The sequence below is a fragment of the Pristis pectinata genome, chromosome 22 (assembly GCF_009764475.1).
Source record: "Pristis pectinata isolate sPriPec2 chromosome 22, sPriPec2.1.pri, whole genome shotgun sequence".
In the NCBI taxonomy this organism is placed as follows: Eukaryota; Metazoa; Chordata; class Chondrichthyes; order Rhinopristiformes; family Pristidae; genus Pristis; species Pristis pectinata.
This window is the reverse complement of record NC_067426.1, coordinates 28700327-28719321: the sequence shown is the minus strand read 5'-3', so window position 1 is coordinate 28719321 and position 18995 is coordinate 28700327. Positions and strand designations below refer to the sequence as shown.

Sequence of the window (18995 nt, the reverse complement as noted above, 5' to 3'; positions counted from 1 at the left end):
CAATGTTAAAAACTAAAACTGGACAAATGGGAGAAACTAAATACGTTAAATTACAGTGGCCCATGGCATTAAATTAAACCAAATGTCATTGGCTCAAAAGTTCCACACAAAAGATTGCAGCTGCATGTGAAACTAATACCATTTACCTCTGCAACTGAACGGAAGTTTGGAACTCAATGCCAAGTATGCATGAACCCAAAAGTCCTTATGTTCCACACACCCACTGTCAAGTCAATTGTGCTCCTTTGCTTGACTCCTCATGGAATCCAGCTGCAGAACATGAACTTCTGTTGATTCCCAGCAGTTGTACAAGGTTATCTACCCTCTGAATCCACACTGGATTAGATCTGGAGCAGATTCACTGTCTCCACTCATTTCTACACTGATGAATGCTGTGAAGCAGCAAAATAAATTTCAGGATTAAGTGGATTAATATTAATGAATTTTAGTTGCTTTAACTGTTTAAATATTTCATTTTTTTTAGCAATTTAGCCAGTAGGTGACAGGCAAGAACAGACAGTGAACTGCTTTGATAAAATTCCAAACCTTAGTATCTTCAAATATTATAGGAGAAAGCAGGAGTGCTCAAAAGATGATATTTTCCTTTACATAATGGACATCTTTGCAGAGAATTATTTTCATTTTAGAACATTTGCCCAATCTGGCGGTAGGTATGTGGTGACGCAGGTGCCTCGTACTGGTTGTAAAATTACTAAATGTCCTTATTAATTTGAATTACTGTGAATGCTACCCAGCTAACCTTGATACAATAATGTCATTTAATTTGCTAAAGTGGATTTATGTTGCTGCTACTGCATATCCACACATTGATTCTTGAATTAAAACTGCATTGGTCAACTGATAGCGTGAACTGTTGAGAATTACATTTATCTCAGGACAACACAGAGATCTAAAGGTTAGATGTTATCTATAAATTAATAAAGTCCCAACTCTTTTACACTAATGTTCGCACCAAATGCTGTGCAGAGGGAATTTAAACAACAGCAGTTTTTTTAAGATTATATGACATTAGACCTTGTTGACATCACTGTCACATCCATGTTCAATGTTGATTTGCATGATGTTAACAATACAAATGTATTCAGTACACTTTCCAGTGACTAATTCTTCTTAAGAAGTGGGCTTGGTATTCTGTTCAATTTAAGTTCTCTGGTACTTTTGTGATATTTGTTGATTTATTTTCTGGATATTTTATCTCAATATCTGACCGTTATAGTGTCATAGAGTCATACAGCAAAGAAACAGGTCCTTTAGCCTACCGTGTCTATGCTGATCATCAAGTACCTACCTATATTAATCCCATCTACCAGCACTTGGTTCATAGCCTTCATTGCCTTACATTTCAAGTGCACATCGAGATACTTCTTGAACGCCGTGATAGTACCTGCCTCTACCTCCTCCCTCAGGCAGTGCGTTCCAGGTTCCACTGGGTTAAAAAGTTCTTCCTCAGATCTCCTCTAAACCTCTTATCCATTACCTTAAACCTATGGTCTGCCGAGGGGAAAAGTTTCCCTCTATCTGCCCTATCTATGCCTCTCATAATTTTGTGTATCTCTGTCAGATCTGCCTCAGCTTCCTCCATCCCAAGGAAAACAAAGCCCAGCCGATCTCCAGTTTTTCTCCAGTTGCAGCAGCTAGAGCAGCAGAGGGGAGGAGCTGGCAGCTTTTTTTTAAAGTTGTGTGATTAGCTAAGTGTGTGGCAACTCAGCCAATTAAAGGAAGGTAGGGTAAAGCATTGTGGCCATTTTGGAGTGGCCATTGTGTGAGTGGGAATCTGAGGCTTTGGTTTAAGAGGCTTTGGCGAGGAGGCACAGGTGAGTAGCAAGTAAGGTTTTTTTAATAGTAGTTAAATAAAAGGACACCAAATTGCAACTAGTTAAATAAAGCAGGGATGCAGGATAAGGTGATGTGTTGTAGCTGCATGATGTGGGAGAAGGTGGAACCCACTGTGGTTCCTGGTGGCCACATTTGCAGCAAGTGTTGGTTGCTTGAGGAACTCAGGCTCAAAGTTGATGACCTGGAATCTGAACTTCAAACACTGTGATGCATCAGGGAGGGGGAGAGTTACCTAGACGCTGTGTTTCAGGAGGCAGTCACACCCATTAGATTAACTACTTCAAATCTGGTCTGTGGTCAGGGACAAGAGGGTGTTACTGTGAGTGAGGCAGGTAGGGGGGATCCAAGAGGTAGTGCTGGAGGAGCCTCAGCCCTTGAGCCTGTCCAACAGGTCTGAGATTCTTGCTCCCTGTGCTGATGAGAGTGGGGGCTGCAGGAAGGATTCAAGGAGCCATTCAAGAGGGGGGAAGAAGAAAAATGTAATTGTAATTGAGGATAGTATAGTCAGGGGAATAGACACAATTCTCTGTCGCAAGGATCGAGAGTCCCGAAGGCTGTGTTGCCTGTCTGGTGCCTGGGTTCGGGACATCTCATCTGACCTGTAGAGGAATTTGGAGTGGGAGGGGAAGGATCCTGCAGTTGTGGCCCATGTGGGTACCAATGACGTAGGTACAACAAGGAAAGAGGTTCTGCTGAGGGAATTTGAGCAGCTAGGGACTAAATTAAAAAGCAGAAACAAAAAGGTAATAATCTCCGGATTGGTACCTGATCCACGTGCAAATTGGCACAGAGTCAATAAGATCAGAGAGTTAAATGTGTGGGTCAAAGATTGGTGTGGGAGAAGTGGGTTTGAATTTGGCACATTGGCACCAGTATTAAGGAAGGAGGGAGCTGTTCCGATGGGACTGGCTCCACCTGAACCATGCTGGGACCAGGGTACTGGGGAATCGCATAACTTGGGCTGTAGATAGGGCTTTAAACTAAATAGTAAGGAAGGGTTCAACAGATTGGAAAAGTATGGATAAAGTAAAAGGGAAAGAAAGTGCCAGAGGGGCTACTGAAGTCTCCAGAATAAAGAATAAGACAGAAAGTTTAGAAAGGGGTAAACATTTAACTTCAGGCAACATGGAGAAAAGTTTGAGAAGAAGGATGGTGAACACAGGACTAAAGGTGTTATACTTGAATGCACACAATATACAACATGAGGTAGATGAGTTTACAGCGCAGTTAGAAAATGGCAGGTATGACATTGTGGGCATCACAGAGTCGAGGTTGAAAGAAGATCACAGCTGGGAGCTAAACATTCAAGGATATACATCCAATCAAAAAGACAGGCAGGTGGGCAGAGGGGGTGGGGTGGCTCCGTTGGTAAAAAATGAAACCAAATCTTTAGCAAGAAGTGACATAGGATCACAAGATGTAGAATCCTTGTGGGTAGAGTTAAGAAACTGCAAGCATAAAATGACCCTGTTGGGAATTATATACAGGCTTCTGAATAGTAGCCAGGATGTGGGTACAAATTAACAACAGGAGATAAAAAAAAGCATGTAAAAAGGGCAATGTTATGGTGGTTATAGCAGATTTCAATATGCAGGTAGATTGGGAAAATCAGTTTGGTACTTGATTCCAAGAGAAGGAATTTGTAGAATGCCTACAAGATGGCTTTTTAGAGCAGCTTGTGGTCGAGCCTACTGAGGAAAAGGCAATTCTCGACTTGGTGTTGTGCAATGAATCAGATTTGATTAGGGAGCTTAAGGTAAAGAAACCCGAGGAGGCAGTGATCATAATATTATAGGATTCACCCTACAATTTGAGAGGGAGAAGCTAAAATAGGATGTATTGTTATTACAGTTGAATAAAGGTAACTAACGAGGCATGAGAGAGGAGCTGGCCAAAGCTGATTAGAAGTGGACCCGAACAGGGATGACGGTAGTGCAGCAATGGCAGGAGTTTCTGGGAGTATTTCGGAAGACGCAGGATCAGTTCATCCCAAAGAAGAAGCAGCATTCTAAAGGGAGGATGAGGCAACCATAGCTGACAAGGGAAGTCAAAGACAGCCTAAAAGCAAAATAGAGGGCATTCAGTATTGCAAAAATTAGATGGAAGCTAGAGGATTGGGAAGCTTTTAAAAACTAAAACAGAAAACAACTAAAAAAGCAATAAGGGGACAAAAGATGAAATATGAAGGTAAGCTAGCCAATAATATAAAAGAGGATATCAAAAGTCTTTTCAACTATATAAAGAATAAAAGAGGCAAGAGTGGACATCGGACTGCTGGAAAATGACGCTGGAGAGGTGGTAATGAGGAACAAAGAAATGGCAGATGAACTGAATAAGTATTTTGCATCAGTCGTCACTGTGGAAGACACCAGCAACATGCCAGAAATTCAAGAGAGTCAGGGGGCAGAAGTGAGTGTAGTCATTATTACTAAGGAGAAGGTGCTTGGGAAGCTGAAAGGTCTGAAGGTGGATAAGTCACCTGGACCAGATGGACTACACCCCAGGGTTCTGAAAGAGGTAGCTGAAGAGATTGTGGAGGCATTAGTAGCGATCTTTCAAGAATCACTAGATTCAGGAATGGTTCCAGAGGACTGGAAAATCACAAATGTCACTCCGGTCTTGAAGGGAGGGAGGCAAAAGATAGGAAATTATAGGCCAATTTGCCTGACTTCTGTGGTTGGTAAGACGTCCATCATTAAGGATGAGGTTTCGGGGTACTTAGAAGCACATGATAAAATAGGCTGAAGTCAGCATGGTTTCCTTAAGGGGAAACCTTGCTTGAAAAAATCTGTTGGAATTCTTTGAGGAAGTGACAGGCAGGGTAGACAAAGGGCAGTCAACGGATGTTGTTTACTTGGATTTTCATAAGGCCTTTGACAAGGTACCACACATGAGGCTGCTAAACAAGATAGAAGTCCATGGTATTACAGGAAAGGTACCAGCATGGATAGAAGATTGGCAGACCGGCAGAAGACAAAGAGTGAGAATAAAGGGGGGCTTTTCTAGGTGGCTGCCAGTGACTAGTGGTGTTCCACAGGGGTCAGTGTTGGGTCGGCTACTCCTCACGTTTATAGGTTAATGATCTGGATGACGGAATTGAGGGCTTTGTGGCCAAGTTTGTGGATGATACAAAGGTAGGTGGAGGGGCAGGTATTGTTGAAGAAGCAGGGAGTCTGCACAAGGACTTGGACAGGTTGGGAGAATGGGAAAATAAGTGGCAGATGGAATACAGCATAGGGAAGTGTATGGTCATGCACTTTGGTAGAAGGAATAAAGGCATAGACTAGTTTCTAAATGGGGAGTGAATTCAGAGATCAGAGGTGCAAAGGGACTTGGAAGTCCTAGTGCAGGATTCCCTAAAGGTTAACTTGCATGTTGAATCAGTAGTAAGGAAGACAAATGCAATATCAGCATTCACTTCGAGAAGACTAGAATATAAAAGCAAGGATGCAATGCTGAGGCTTTATAAGGCGTTGGTCAGACCATATTTGGAGTATTGTGAGCCGTTTTGGGCCCCATATCTAAGGAAGGATGTGCTGGCATTGGAGAGGGTCCAGAGGAGGTTTAAAAGAATGATACAGGAATGAAAGGGTTAACACGTGAGGAGCGTTTGATGGCTCTGGGCCTGTACTCGCTGGAGTTTAGAAGGATGAGGGGGGATCTCATTGAAACCTACTGAATATTGAAAGGCCTAGATAGAGTGGACGTGGAGAGGAAGTTTCCAGTAGTAGGAGAGTCTAGGACCAGAGGGCACAGCCTCAGAAATAGGAGGGCATTCCTTTAGAACACAGATGAGGAGGAATTTCTTTAGCCAGAGGGTGGTGAATCTGTGGAATTTATTGCCACAGGCGGCTGTGGAGGCCAAGTCATTGGATATATTTAAAGTGGCGGTTGATAGGCTCTTGATTAGTGAGGGCATCAAATGTTACGGGGAGAAGGCAGGAGAATGGGGTTGAGAGGGAAAAATAAATCAGCCCATTATCGAATGGCAGAGCAGACTTGATGGGCTGAATGGCTTAATTCTGCTCCTATGTCTTATGGTCTATCTGGTCTCTTCTCATAATTGAAACATTCTAATCCATGCAACATCCTGGGAAATGTCTTCTCCAGTGTGATCACATCCTCCCTATGAAAATCAAAAAACAACCTGCAGATGCTTGAAACCTGAAATAAAAACAAAAAATGCTGGAAATAGTCAGCAGGTCAGGCTGCATCTGGGGGCAGAGAAACAGGGTTCTGATGACTATTTCCAGCACTTCGTTTTTATTTTACACATTCTTCCTATAGTACCCTGACCAGAACCATACTCCAGCTGTGGCCTAACCAATGTTTTATGAAGTTGTTTGACTCATTTACGGTCACAAAAAAATATCATCTACTGATAAGGAGTTGCTGAAGGCATCACAATATATCGGTTGAATATTTTATCTGTAACAATAGCCTGTAAAAACCTTTGCCGTGATATTCACGTCAAACTAATGTGGAATTAACCATTCTATGAAGAATAAGCTAACAGGAGCTTCAAATGCTTGTGAGTTCAATCATGACTCATTCTTGATTATCTTTGTCTGTGCACCATCTCTTTATTCATTCACTTTCAAGTATCTAACATAGACAAAACGATCACATCTTCACTCTTTCTCTCCCTCCACCCCCCAATTCCTGATCTCTATGAAAGATTGATGTATACAATTGAACAATTAACCTGCACCAGAGGATAACTGTACACTGTGGAACCTGAATGCAACGCCCAGTCCTGAGATATTAGATGTCTGTTGAAATGTAGGACTGTTGTAATTTTATTATAGCACTGTAACTAGCTCTCACAAGCTGAATCAACAAAAAATATAATTATATGAAACAAATGAGTTCATTGTTTTCTTCATCTTTTTGGCACTGCATTATAACAGTAAAAATTGGATAGAATTCAAGGGATCAAGTGCATCTTGCATGCCATTGAATACTCACTGAATAATTGGGCTTTAACACTTCTTACAGCAGCATTTTTCTTGTCGGCAAAAAAACTTGTGGATGATAATTTAGTGGGAAGTTCTGCATTGTCCACGATGCAGACTGCTAAGTAGAATTACGAGGCCTAACAGTTCAAGTTACTACAGATTTTTGGTTGGATTGTGCTTCTAAGTCAACATCCAAAGACTGAATGGGTAAACCAGGATGGGTGTCAAAATGCCACATGGTAGACCCACTTCATCCCCTTTGTTGTGTGGGACTCAACATTCTGGTGACTGCAATCCATGCTTAGCATAAGTCAATCAGTTATACATAGTTATCAACCAGCTTTAGTAATTCTACGAAAGTGATTGTCCAGTTATGTCTCTACTATGAGATAATGTCTCTACTATGAGATAATATGTCCCACTTTTCATTAGACTGCTAGAAATCAATAAATAGTTATTATTATGATTTTGCAATGTCATAGAGACTGGATACTAGGACTCTATTTTTTTGTCGATCAGTTTAAGATGAAACTTCAGCTGCTTGGAGCTGTGACAAAGTCAGAACGTGCTACTATATGGCATTATCTGGATTTCAAAAAGACTAGCAGCATGTGAATAGTTTGAGATGTCTTGAGGGATGAAAGGATGCAATTTAAGTGCAAGTTTGCTATACCCACATACAATTAAGTCCTTTCAAGCCCAGTCATTGCTGGAGGTGCATATTGACCCTTCAACCGAAAAGATAAAGGCAGAGCATCTGCTTTTATTGCTGTTAACTAATAGTTGATTATTGACCAAGAGAACTCTCAACTCTTCTTTCAAAGGGTTGATTTATTACCCATTAACCACCAAAAGGATGCTGAAAGTCTAAATACTGTTATATTTGCACAGAGTGACATTTCATTTAAAGGGCAAGATTTTCTCCCTTACGCTTTCTTGACTGAAAGAAGCATCTTATGCTTTAAGGCAGTGACAATCTTTGAGGACATTGCTCAAAATGACCATTCATTTCATATGGATTTGAATGGTGAGTCTAATCAAACCATGAGAATGTGATATGATTCACAGCATCCATGCACCATTTATTTCCAGCAAAGCTTATCGAACAACTATTCTGAACAGTAATTGTGACTGATTTCTCTTCTCTTTCCACACAAACCTCTCTTCACCTCCAGCCCAGAGATCAACTGAAGTAGCTAACTCAATGCAAAGTGACAATTTGTTCTGTGTGCACTGCCACTATGTTTAGAATTTAATGTGATCTGTGCAAGAAATTGGTGTTTATAGATAAGTATGTCTTACGTGTTGTTAATGTGTACACTTTTGATACATAAAAACCTTGCTACTCTGTCACAATTTTCCTATAGCATTTGATTTGTCAAAATCTATTTGTTATCACTTCAATATTGATTTTCTTGGTTGCCTTGTTTGAAACCAACATCAACTCAGAACTGAAGAGGTTCAAATTAAGGTAAAATGGTCCTGAATTATACTTCCAAAAACCAGAGCAAACTTTCAATCTCGAACAACCAATAGAAACCCCTACTAATAAAAGAGTGAAAATCAAACTGAGTAATCTAAGTCTAACTAATGGGGCATGTTAACATCTGGATGCCTCTTCTGCCCTGCTATTTATAACTTTGCCAGAAATTGTCTCGTAATGCATTAAACCCTGAGTTAATCATTTTATTTTAAGTTTAATCATGCAAATGTCTTTCTTCTGTTACTACAAATTTCAACATTTTGCCATTTAGATCTATTTCCAGCAAACAGTGTCACAGGGGATTATGGTGAGATTAATATCCAGCCAGCTTTACAATGTGTCCTCTGGATGACAAAAGACACTGAGATATAGACATATTTTTTCAGCACTCTTCACATGACACCAAAGTGAACAAGGTATTTTGTGCACGTCATCTAGAGGACATTGGGCAGGTCTGTATGCTCCTGAATAAATCTGAAAATTTCAGAAGACAAGAATAAGTGAGTAGCTTTGAAATTCACCTGAAGCCCGGAAATGGATTCGTCCACGTCAGAAAAGTATCAGGTAAGTTCAGATGCAGGAGTTTGCTGAGGAGGGCTAGCCAACCGGAGGTAGAGCTGGCAGTTGGAAAAATGCTTCGGTAGGAGGTTGGGAAGAAGAGTGGGGAGGGAGAGGTAAAGAACATTGTGATCAGGGAGCTGGAAGTCAGGCGACAGAGTCATGAGGCATTCAGGAGTCTCGTGATGAGTAACAAGTAATTGAGTTGATTGGGAAGTAATATCAGAGGATGGTGTAGGGTTAAGGGTTGGTAATATGGTGAAAGGGGCAGCTTGTCCAAAGAGGGTCTCCTCTCCTTTGGACATTGGGCAGGTCTGTGTGCTCCTGAATAAATCAAGGAAACAAGGAATCTTTCCTGAGTGGAGTTTCCAGCTCAGAGCTGGGACCTTGGTATGGAGGCTCTTTCATAACCTGGCTGTTGCTGGAGCACACTGCATAACAAGGTGACCTAATTTCCTTAGGAACACTCTGCAGCAGCGTTGTATGAGGAGTACCTCCTCCCACGTGCAGCTGACATGGACATTGCATCATTGTCTCAAAGTGACTTAAGACAGGAAATGTCGAGTAGAATTTGCCCGAGTGTTATGAATCAACCTAGAAACTATTATAATTACTTTCCATCCAGAAATAACCAACTTGGTGTGGAACAAAACAGGGCTAAGCTTAAAAATTACTTTTGATATGAGGAGGATGAGATATGAAGTGATGCATATTGACCCCAACAGACACCAGGAATGGATGTAACATAAGAATCCAATTGGCACATGGAGGTGGGGGAGAGTGGTGTCTGCACAGAAGATATTACAAACCTGCCTTAAAAGATAGGGGAGGTAGAATCAATATGTACCTCTAAGAAAGAATTGGAAAACTACTTGAAGTTGAAAAAGTTACAGAGCTATGGATAAAGAACAGGAAGCTGGGTCTATTTAGACAACACTTTCAAAGCTAGTACAGATAAATGGACCAGCTGACTTTTCACTATACTGTATAATTCTCACATCTCATGTGTGTCTATGGCATTTAGCATTTTTAGAGAACATTCAGGCTTGCTTCATGATATGAGAATACACATTGCAGGATACTAATCCAGGGATAAGATCACAAGCCATCAGGTTCTGATGAAAAATTGAATTGTTTTGGACAGCCAAATGCAAAAAATTAAGTCTTACTGCATCGTATTACATGAACCATTCCTTGCCATGCATTAAATAAAATGTAATAAACTGCAAAATGCTAATCTGTTCTCATGAGACAATTGTAACATTTGTTTACTTGACTGTAACGGCTGCCCATGCCAAACATTTCCACATTAAACAGAAGCTGAGATAGATCAGCTTTATAGCAGAAGTAAATCAATAAGTGGCTAAATAAAAGATGGCACTAAAAGTGATATTAATACCATGGACAGAAAATATGTGGCAATGTTGCTGGATTGCCACTTACAATGACTTATAGCTGTTACTCGAATCAATTTCAAAACCTTTTTGATCTCACTGTGCTTGGTACATTAGTGAGTAAATACAATATTATCCTTGGATACAAAAATTATTCTCCCTTGTTGACCCAAGACAATTGTTCATTGAATTATCTCAGGAAACAGTATCAATAGCTTCTGTTACAAGCCCAAGCACCCCAATAAATTGATGCATAGGCTGACAGAAGCTGAAATATGTGGCATCGTGCCAAGCCATCTATGTCCTCTTCATCACTCTGACTTGTGAGAAACTGAATGCTTAGGTCTAATACTTTCAATGCTGACTTCAAGAAGTAAATCTAAATTGATTCTGCCATTCAGACTGAACTAGTTTCATTTCTGGGTCAACACATTTTTGCACCATGATTATTGGAGTGCTGTATAATGGTCCCATCTTTAAATGAGCTGTGAATTTGCATACATAAACAGTATGTTCTGACATTCCAGTCCACTACAGAGGCTGAATTTCTAAGGCTAAGGCAGGAGTATGGTATATGTACAGTCCGATAACACTTGCCACAGAATGAAATCAAAAGTGTTTAACATCTCACCACTGTACTGAAATAGAGACACAAATGGGAAAAAATGTGCAAAGTTATTGGTATTTTAATTGGCAAATTTTTTAACCACAAATAACTTTAACTATTAATCAATGGAAGTTAACTTACTGGAATGCGAGGAGAAGAATTAATTTCAAAAATGAAAATTATATTCATGCAGTTAGATAAAACAGCTTGAGGTCCATTGCTGCATTGCTGCAGTTTGGGTTGACATATATGGATCAGAAATTATGAACACTCACCATTGATACAGAAGGTTCATCTGTTCAGTCAAGTAAATAACAGGCTAAACACCTCCCCATAATGAGGTAGAGAAAATTACCTGACCTGCTTCATTCCAAAAACCTTAGGACTGGTTCAGGAAGAATGACATAAAATTTGCTGGGAAAATAACAGTGATTTTAATGTACTCATCTGCTATTTGTGTGTAAATAACCTAGCAATTTGAGGTAAGAAAGAAGTACACTGAAAGTTGCAAATTGTCACAAATTGCTGTGTGATTTGCACAACTCCATCAGTAACCTTGTTAAAAAAAAATAGGCTGCTGAATGACCACCTCCTCATGAGCTTCAAGAAATTGCTGCATTTGTTCTGTCAATGCCAATTAAACTCTCCACAGAAAGCAAAGGCAAGTGCATCATGATGTTAAAGGACCCTCTTACTGAGGATATTTATATTCCTGTAAAATTACTGACAACGCATTACCAAGAGGAAATGAAAATGTTTTAAAAGGTTAGATTTTGGAAATTTGAAACAAAAACTGAAAGCGCTGGAAATACTCAGCAGGATCTATGGAAACAGAAAGTTTCTCGTCAAATTTTCAGCTTCTCTTTCCACAGATGCTGCCTGACCTGCTGAATATGAACTGCACTTTCTGTTTTGACTGAGAGTAAAGTTGAAATGTTTTTCTTTCACAAAGCCAATTATGTCAAGAGACTCTGAGGAGCATTTTTTTAATTAGCTTCTTGGTATTCTTTTCCACACATCTCTCTCTCCAGTTTTTTCATGTCCCCTCTTTCTCTTTCTGTGACTAACTTAACTCCATTCTTCTCCTTCATTCATCTGTTTCTTTCTATTTGATGCAGCTTCTACAGAACAAATGAAACTCAAAACTTGTGAAACACTATCCAACTCAAACACTTATAAAGTGTGGCACATTCTCCAATGCAAACTCCCACAACAGTGTCTACTGCAGCCTTTGCTGTGCGTTCTCCATTGCATATCCCTGCATAACATAATCCAATTCAGATCCTCATGAAAAATGAGAGATCCAACCCAGACACAGAATGTGTTACCAAAATACTACCAGCACATCTCCTGTCCCAACAGGGGCCCAAACAACCTTGACCATTGCTATACAACCATCAAAGATGCCTACCAAACCATCTCCCCACCCTGACTTTGCTAAGTCAGACCACCAGACTGTGCTCCTTTTCCCTGTATACAAACAGAAGCTGAAACGGGAGGATCCAGTACAGAAAGTCATATAGTAGTGGTCTGAGGAAGTAGATGAGCTTCTATGTGACTGCTTTGAGTCAGTGGACTGGTCCTTGTTCAAAGACTCAGCTGCCAGCCTAGATGAGTATGTCACCACCATCACTGACTTTATCAGAAAGTGTGCTCTGGACTGTGTACCAAAGACGACAATCAGGGTGTTCCCAAACCTGAAACCGTGGATGAACCAGGAGATCCACTCCCTACTGAAGTCTAGGACTGCAACATTCAAATCAGATGACCCTGACCTTAACAAGAAATCGAGATGTGACCTCCGTAAAACTATCAGAGATGCCAAGAGACAATATCAGTCCAAAATCGAGTCCCAGACCAGCCGTCAGTTGTGGCAGGGCTTACATGCTATAACGGGCTACAAAACAAAGTCGGGCAGCATCGCCAACAATAGTGCATCTCTTCCCAATGAACATAATGCATTCAATGCACATTTTGAACAGAAGGGGATTGGTGTGTCACCACCCACCCTGAAAGCCTCCAACGCACCTGAACCCATGGTCACCATTGAGGATGTAAGATCAGTCTTCCCAAGAGTGAACCCATGGAAAGCATCTGGCCTAGATGGTGTCCCTAGCCATGTCCTCAGATCCTGTGCTGATCAGCTGGCGGGAGTATATGCAGACAGTTTAATCTCTCCCTGCTTCAATCTGAGATTCCCACCTTCTTTAAGAAGATCACTATTATCTTGGTACCTAAGAAAAATAAGGTAACATGCCTTAATGACTACTGCCTGGTGGCTCTTACATCCACCATCATGAAGTGGTTTGAGAGGCTGGTCATGGCATGCATCAACTTGAGCCTCCCAGACAACCTTGACCCACTGCAATTTGCCTACCATCAAAACAGGTTTACGGCGGATGCCATGAGTGGCCCTACACTCATCTTTGGAGCTTTCGGACAGTAAAGACACCTACGTTAGACTATTGTTTATTGACTACAGCTCCGCCTTCAATACCATAATTCCAAGCAAACTCATCACCAAACTCCAAGACCCGGGACTCAAAACACCTCCCTTTACAACTGGATCCTTGACTTTCCGACTAACAGACCACAATGAGTAAGGATAGGTAGCAACACTTCCGGAACGATTATTCTCAACACTGGTACCCCACAAGGCTGCGTGCTCAGCCCCCTACACTACTCCTTATACATTCATGACTGCGTGGCCAGATTCTGCTCTAACTCCATCTACAAGTTTGCAGATAATACCACCGTAGTGGGCCGTATCTCAAATAATGATGAGTCAGGGTACAGGAAGGTGATAGAGAGCTTAGTGTTATGGTGTCACGACAACAGCTTTTCTCTCAATGTCAGCAAAACAAAAGAGCTGGTCATTGACTTCAGGAAGGGGGGTGGTGCACATGATCTTGTCTACATCAACGGTGCTGAAGTCGAGCGGGTTGAGAGCTTCAAGTTCCCAGGAGTAAACATCACCAATAGCCTGTCCTGGTCCAACTACGTGGGCTCCACGGCCGAGAAAGCTCTCCAGCGCCTCTGCTTCCTCAGGAGGCTAAAGAAATTTGGCACGTCCTCCTTGACACTCACCAACTTTTATCAATGCACCATAGAAAGCATCCTATCTGGATGCATCATGGCTTGGTATGGCAACTGCTCTGCCCGGGACTGCAAGAAACTGCAGAGTTCTGGACACAGTTTGGCACATCACAGAAACCAGCCTCCCCTCCACGGGCTCTGTCTATACTTCTCGCTGCCTCGCTAAAGCAGCCAGCATAATCAAAGACCCCACCCACCCCAGACATTCTCTCTTCTCCCCTCTCCCATCAGGCAGAAGATACAAAAGCCTGAAAGCATGTACCACCAGGCCCAAGGACAACTTCTATCCCGCTGTTATAAGACTATTGAACGATGGTCCCCTAGTATGATAAAATGGACTCTTGACCTCACAATCTACCTCGTTATCACCTTGCACCTTATTGTCTACCTGCATTGCACTTTCTCTGTTGCTGTGACACTTTACTCTGCATTCTGTATTGTTTTACCTTGTACTACCTCAATGCACTGTGTAATGAACTGATCTGTATGAACGGTATGCAAGACAAGTTTTTCACTTTATCTCGGTACAAGTTTCAATAATAAACCAATTCCAATTCCAGACCCCTGTGGAACAACTTCCAACAGACTTCCAACCTACTGATCATCTGAGATCTGAAAGAGGCCCTAATTTCATCACCACCATGACCCCAACCCACCCACCTCCAAACCCACTCAACCACCCACTTAGTTGATGGCCACCAGGACTTTAGGCCCTTGTCCTTCTTCCAGGATCTTCTCCCAGGACCTTCACAACCCTAATCATATATGCAGACCTTTCGGCCATTGATATAGCTTACTAACCCAATGCCAGACATGGATCATAAGTCGATGGTCACCTGCCCTCTCTTGCTCCAGAAACCTTGCTCACACCTTGGTCCTAAGTAGCACTTTCTCAATTACAGAAATGGACAATGGTAATCTCTACTGAAAGTTCCAGTGGGAGAAGTGACCAAAACCAAAATTATCATTATCATCTTGCTTCAATGTCGATCTAGCACACTCATTAGGGGCACTAGAATTTCTGTGCAAATGCTTTTTGAAAATTCATAGTATTTCCATTTCTGAGAGAGATGATTACGCACTACACAATCCATACAGCACATCCAGGGTGCGGGCTGCCTTTACTCTTGTCAGTTGGGGAACTGTGCACGGCATTCTAAAGATGCAAAGACCACAAACCCATATCTGCAATGGTTTTCACCATAATTTTTACACCTTCTAGCACTGCATTTGGGCTATATGATTGCTGAATAAAGTTATTCTGCATTCTGAATAACTTTATTCAGCAATTTGATTCACAAATAAAGCATCATTCAAATTCCCAAGCATGGAAATCTGCAGCTTAAGGTTTTTATCTTAATTCTGTGTAAATCCAACTAGGCAAGGGAAGAAGTAAATCTCCTTAACCATAAAATGTGGAAACCAATCTCTGTTTCCTTCCTTCATTTAGCACTGCAACTAAACATGATAATTAGATTAAAACCATCTTAGTAAGGAAAGTTTATCCTCTTAACATTCATACTTGTAATACCTGTGAATGATTCGCAAGGCTATTCTTGAAGTGATTTTGCCTTCAACAGTTCACAATAGATAAATAGACAACCTGCCTGGCAATTCTACAAATGAGGAGACATAGAACTGAACTACATATTAGTTGACTAAAGTTTTTATGCCAATTTTATGTGAAAATAAATAAAAAAATGCAAAAAATAAATTACATTGTCAGCTACTACAACTCACACATATATTATTCTAAATCCAGTGAGATTAATTTGTACTTTGTTCATATACAAAACCGAGACAGTATGAGCTAATGTCACCCTCACATGCTGAGGCAGCAGTAGGCAGTCCTGGTGGGATATTGGTAATATTTTAGCATTCTAAGCAATGTAGAAAAACAATGTTTTCTCCAATAAAGTAACCATACTTTGAGGATTTATTTTTACACAGTGAACCATTATGGAGGGTGACACTTGAAAATGGTCTACACTTTCTACTTTTGGCTTACATTTTCAAGCAATGCCTGTGTTGGATTGAAACCCAGATAAAATGGTCAATACTTCACACAAGCAAGCATATCTACATTTTCTGATTTTATTTAAGTATATCCCCTAACTAAACTCAAAAATAACATCTGATGGTATCGGGTTCACATTTTCCAGTTCTGGTACCATATGTAGAGAAAGCTAATCTGGGTTGCATTAAGGACAACTTTGTCACTTGGAATGTCGTACTACCCATAACACTATTGATCCTTGCAGTTATAAAAGTGGATCCTATCAGCATGTTATGTTGCACTGGAGCTTTGATCAATGATAGGCAAAGAGCATTAGAAAGCTTTTCACCACTCTTTGGATTTTCTCATCAACCATTGTTCCTCCTCTCCAAAAGGTATTAACTCTTGTTGGGACAGCACTATGACAATGTTGGCCTGTGTGAATCACTGACCATTGGTTATACATACAACACTTTGGTGTGGAGAACATTGCAATATTGTCTGGTTATTAGTTCACCTGATGGTCACAAGAAAGATTTCTGGAAACCTTTAACTTTCTTACCTGAGCAATTCTGAGGTAGTTGCCAGAAAACAGTTGTTGAGCCATTTTATTTTAACTGTCAACCAATGTCAGCTTGCCAAAAGACTCTAAACGAGAACTTAACTCAAATTAATCAGAACAGTAAATCAGTTATCAGATCAATCAAAATGGCTGGGATTATTTTTATCATTATTAAACCATAGGTTTAAAGTAATTGGCAGAGGGAATGGAGAAGAGACGAGGAAAAGATTTTTCATCCAGAGGGTGGTAGTAGTCTGGAAGTCACCATCGTAAGAGGAGAGTGGACAAAAATGAGGAAGGATTTCATTGAAATTTACAACAGTCTGACAGGGCTAGACAAGCTGGATGCAGGGAGGGCGTTTCTCCCAGTTGAGGGGAGATGTAGAACGAGGGGTCACAGATTCAGGGTAAGACATTTACAAATGAGAGGAGGAGAAATTCCTTCATTCAGAAGGTGGAAAACCTGTGGAATTCTCTGCCACAAAAGTGATGGATGCCAAGTCATTAAGTATACCTAAGAAGAAGGCAGAGAGACTTCAGGACACAAAAGCCATTGAGATAGAGGATCAGCAAATAAATGGCAGAGCAGGAGCAAAGGGCCGAATGGCCTACTACCCTTATTTCCCAAGTTTCTATCCCTAAAAAGATGGTAAACCCTCATCATGTTTAAAAAGTATACTTGGAAATGTGCTGGGAGAGCTGCAACTTGCAACGCTTTGAACCATGCGCTAGAAGAGAAGGGTCAGGAAGCTCGTTTTCAACCAATGCAGATACCAAAGTGCTGAATATCCTCCTCTGTTACAAAATTTCTCTGATTTCAGTGATTGGTAGCAGTCTCTCCAATGAACAAAATAATGGTGGAGACATGTTAAATTACCACTTGATAAGTTTGATGAAAATTTCACTAGTTTAGGGATTTAAGGATTCTCACTGCTGCTGACCACAGTTCAACATTGCCGATCTGCTTATAACTGGCTATTCATTGAGAGTATACTTTGACAAGAATAACAGAAATGGCTAATTTTGCAACAGGGCCTGCCCTGCTGACAGCTGGATTGTTATTTGGATGATATAAAAGATAAGGGACATTCCAGTGATGGTTTGCCAAAGAAAAGAATCGTGGATGCTGAAAATCTGAAATAAAAATGAAAGCTGTTGAAAATATTCAGCAGATCAGGCAGACCCACGAGTAGAGGAAGAACACTAATATTTCAGGCTGATGGCCTTTCATCAGAATCATACTGATGAAAGGCTGATGAACTGAAATTATAGATCTTTCTCTCTCCTTGCAATTCTACCTGACCAACAGAATCAGGGATTGAAAGAAGGGTTACAGTTCAGTCCACCCATTCTTTCCAGTATTTCCTTTTTAAATTGAGTGATGTCTCAGCTTATTTGATATGACCATAACACTTTCAACTAATCACTCCAATGGTAAGAATTTGCTGCCTTATAGAGTTCTACATCATACAGCATGGAAACAGGAACTTCAGCCCATGCCACCATTAACACTAATCCTATTTTATTCTCCCCTCAGATCCACACAAAGGGACAACTTATAGTGGCCAACTCTTAAAAATGATCCGAGAACATATAAAAAAAATCGAAGCAGCAGTAGGCTTTTCAATCCCTTGGGCACCACCCGTCATTTAATGAGATCAGATCTGATCTCTTACCTCAGTGCCTTTTCCTGGTGGTTATCTGGAATGAGGTACCAGAGGAGGTGGTAGGGGCGGATTCAATTACGATATTTAAAAGGTATTTGGACAGGTACTTGGGTTGGAAAGGAGTAGAGGGATATGGGTTTAATGCAGGCAGCTGGGATTAGCATGGGTAGGCTTCATGGTCATTATGGATGATTTGGGCCACAGGGTCATTTCTGTGCTGTATCTAAAAGTCTATTGATTTCTAACTTGAATATACTGAGTGAGTGAGCCTCTACAGGCTGTTTTGAGAAGAGAATTTAATAGTTCTCCTCATCTCAGTCCTAAATATCTGATCCCACATTCTATTCCTCGGTTCTGGTCACCTCAGCTAGGGGAAACATCAACTTCACACCTACTCTAGAAAGCCCTTCTGTAATCCTGTGAATGTTGTAATGAATGCAGTTCCCATCCTTGATTTTGCTGAGTTTCCATTTTTTTTCACTTGAAATTTGGCTTTTGCAGTCACATAACCCAAATAATGTTGAAAACAGGAAGCATCCCAACCACTTTTTTCCCACAAAGTAGCCTTGTCACAAAAGCACTTGGGGTTGTGTCTAGGAAGCTAACTGGGAGTGGATTTGCCGGAGTGGTCTCTGTCTGAGCGCGCTAGGGTACAGCAGTGTTTCTAATGGGACTTCACTGGGTTAATGCAAGTTGTGATGTTGCACTTTTCACTGATCAATTTCAGCAGGGTAAGACAGCTGTGTGTGGTGAATGTATGGGTGTGAATGCATTGCTGCTTTTCTGCTCCCTTTTCTGGCTGTGCTGGACTAGCAAC

The 18995-nt window shown here is 41.0% G+C and overlaps 1 protein-coding gene across 1 annotated transcript in view; it reads right to left on the bottom strand.

Moving 5' to 3' along the window:
* Nucleotides 1–18995, bottom strand: part of LOC127581567 (glutamate receptor ionotropic, kainate 3-like) — a 429084-nt gene that overhangs the window by 29219 nt on the left and 380870 nt on the right.